The sequence below is a fragment of the Macrobrachium rosenbergii genome, chromosome 48 (genome assembly GCF_040412425.1).
Source record: "Macrobrachium rosenbergii isolate ZJJX-2024 chromosome 48, ASM4041242v1, whole genome shotgun sequence".
Classification (NCBI taxonomy): Eukaryota; Metazoa; Arthropoda; class Malacostraca; order Decapoda; family Palaemonidae; genus Macrobrachium; species Macrobrachium rosenbergii.
The window spans coordinates 11,939,123-11,943,001 of NC_089788.1; positions in this window are offsets into that span (position 1 = coordinate 11,939,123).

Genomic DNA, 3,879 nt, shown 5'->3' on the forward strand with positions numbered 1-3,879 from the left:
AGGTATCCCAAACAGTAAAAACCGCAAGCCTAAAACTTAACGAGATGTATTGTAACTGATAGTTAAATGAGATCCCCGGAAATTAGTTTCTTTTTAAATAATTATACTAAGGCCTTGCAAATGTTTTTGATGTCAACAAGTCGTATTCTTGTTTCTAAAGGCATAAAATAAACAAACAAAAAACCTCCAACTACCAAATATGCACAACGCTATAATGAAACTACAATGGCTCCCTGGGGTTTGCGGCTAAATGAACCTTATTCCCTGGAGTGGAAATGCATAAAGTACTCTTTCCACACATTAATAGCTGGGAGCCACTACTAATTCGCCTCGGTTTGCAATATTCTCCATCACATAACCCCCCCCCCAAAACCCCATCCCGTCATAGCACCAAACCGTTCCACCGATAAATACTTTCCTTGATCATCGAAAATTTCTTCAATTTTGTAAACTGAAAATTAACCAGCCATTTTGGCCATTTCTAGCGCCATATTCGCCAAAAAGGACTGGAAATTAAGGTAAAATACTTACGTCATTTGGAAAGGGAAAACTACGCTGTTCTTTACGATAACTACTTCTTTTGTGAGCAAGTGGCAAAATTTGCACGAGAACAAAAATATTCTCTCTCTCTCTCTCTCTCTCTCTCTCTCTCTCTCTCTCTCTCTCTCTCTCTCTCTCTCTCTCTCTCTCTTAATGCACCCTAAAGTCTCACAGCATTTAAAGCCATTAAAACCAATCCATAAAAAGCAAATATTGCTCGAACTAAACATTTCTTCTTCCTCTACACGGGTCCGGAGGGAGAACAGCACTCCGCTACATCTTGCAATTGCATAAAAGTGAATTTGCATTTTTACCACCTGCTTTTATCCCATTTGTACCCGAGCGCCACAACATGGCAATCCCTGGGTGTTATTTCATTCCCTCCTGCCCAAACTGTTATCTTCGCCGCTTTGGAAAACTCGCAAAAGAGGTTATGGGCATGTGTATCGCCATCAGCTTTTAATGCAATATCTATTCTCTATTTAGGCACGTATGCACACAGACACATGCTATATACTAAGCGATATTATTTCTTAAAAATATTCATGGAGCCAACATAACAAATACCATATGTGTGAATCATCACGTCCCAGTGATATCTAAAGTGAAAGAACATTTTATCGAAAATTTCTGAAACTGCAGTTATCTCTTTCGGCATATTCTAAAATCCAAAACAAGGCAATAACTGCTCATATTTGAGAAACGGGAGCGATTGAACGTACAAGCTTAAACTCGTGAACTTCAATAAAAAAACAAGTAAAAAATGCGACGAAGTTTCTTCGGCGCAATCGAGTTTTCTGTACATCGTATAATCAAGGCCACCGAAAATAGATCTACCTTTCGGTGGTCTCGGTATAATGCTGTTTGAGCCGCGGCCCATGAAACTTTAACCACGGCCCGGTGGTGGCCTATCCTATATCGTTGCCAGAAACACGATTATGGCTAACTTTAACCTTTAATAAAATAACAACTACTGAGGCTAGAGGGCTGCAATTTGTTATGTTTGATGATTGGACGGTGGATGATCAACATACCAATTTGCAGTCCACTAGCCTCAGTCGTTTTTAAGATCTGAGGCCGGACTGGAAAAAGTGCGGACAGAAAAAAGTGCGGACGGACAGACAAAACCGGCACAATCGTTTTCTTTTACAGAAAACTAAAAGTACAAATGGAATTCCTATTCAAGGTGATGGAGAAACTGCCTCTTAATTCGTTTAAGCGAGAGCCGATGAGGCGGTCAACCCAACCCGTACCTACTTTTGGTCCCACTGAAAACGAAAATAAAGGAAGGAAAGCGCGAGACCTGAAAAGAAAGTAAGTTCCACCACTTGAAATAAGACAGATTACAGGAGTCAAGGAAGATGGAAGCAGGGAAAGAACTCCAAAACCAAGCAGGATATGTGGAATACAGAGGCTTACCGGATTCTACGAAAGTACCCGTGAGAGGAAGAGATGCGGCCATCTCCAATTTAGCGAAATAGCGGCTGAAATTACTCCAACAGCGAAGTTACTTAAGGGCAAAAAGAAAGAACCTCTATAAAAAAAATACGGCACAGGTCTTTGATTTACTCCATTCAAGAAAGAAGGCAAATGAAGAAATATACAAAATATGTGGGTAATACTCCAAAAAGCATAAGATAAATACTTTAAGAAGAGATAGAATGAAGAAAAGGTACGAGAAAAAATGATCTAAATTCCAATAAGAAGATTTAACAATTCCAACTGCACGGCCTCTCCAAAGCAAGTTTGAGCTACTATGACACCTAAAGTGTTCATAGAAGAGTCAGATAAATATTTTAATCAAACCACATCCAATTTTGATAAACAATTTGTGTTACACTTTCCGTGATAAGTTAGCAGGAGCCTCATTCAAACATACTCCCAAGACAAGATCTCCCTTGACAGCTGAATAATAAGCAATTCTTGGCTGGCTGAAAAAAGAGGATGGAAAAAAAAACGTGGAAAGGAAAAGAAGTAGACTGAAGGAGGGAACTGACAACGAGAAAGGAAAGGGTAACCGACTTAAAAGAACACTACGAAACAGCAAAAGAACGGTAAGGAAAAGAGCATGAAAGAATGTATCTATGAAAGGGAACAATGTGAAAAATTCAACCACAATAAAATAAAAATATAATTTGAAGCATAATCTCCCAAGATTTACGGCCAAGATCATTATAGGCGTCAAGTGTCTTAAAATGAAGAGTGCTCACATATGTACTGTACATACACACAAACATTTTATTTTGAATAACACTTTACTTTTAAATATACCAGCAGCTTGAGATTATATGTACAAATATGAAACGTTCCCAACCACGATGAAAATATAAACTAAACCTTTCGCTACATCCAGGCAATAACTAAGCAACTCACAAGCAGTTACGACAATTTCTCGACATAAAGACGAAACGCCCAAGTTCCTGAGACGTCTGCAATTTTACATCGAGTCGGGATGAAACTATGCAGCAAAAGACCTCAAGGTAAAAACACAACGAACGTCTTTCGAACTCAAACTTTTTGGTAACTTCCCAAATAACTTCGAATATTCTGTCAAAAGTTACTACGAAAGTTAAGAATAATTTATTCAAGGTAACCCGGACACTATGGAATATTCTGAAAATCGACAAACCGGCGCTGAGTAGCGTTTAACTTCAAACTCTACACGAAATACTAAAATATAAACTCTAAAATAAAATAAAATGGTTGTATGTATATACAGTACATATGTGAGTACTTTTCATCTTAAGACACTTGAGGCAACAATGATCTTGGGCGTAAATCGTGGGAGATTATGCTTCAAATTATGTTTCTATTTTGTTGTGTTTGAATTTTTCACATTGTTCTCTTTCATAGATACATTCTTTCATGCTACATCTTTTTCTTACCGTTCTTTTGCTGTTTCGTAGTGTTCTTTTAAGTCGGTTACTCTTTCCTTTCTCGTTGTCTATGACCTCCTTCAGTCTACTTCTTTTCCTTTCCACGTTTTTTTAATCTAAATTTAATTTAAAGCGATGCAAAATGTTCCAGATATAAAGAAATAAAAACTTTCATTTGAACCCACCCAAAGCTAAATCCCATTTAAAACGATATAAAATATTCTTAAACATAAACAAAAACATACATTTCAGCGACGCAACCACACTGTGATTCGCATGAATAAATAGGGTCTGTTCACAGCATACTAAGTTTCATCACGCAAATACATCCCAAAAGACTATCGCGGCATAACCCTCATTCGAGAAGACGCTCTCTCAGAAAGTAAACCTTAATAATATGAGGGTTTCGGGCGGGGGGGCCGGGGAGGGCGCCGCCTACAGTTAAGCTTTCCACTCCCGGTCC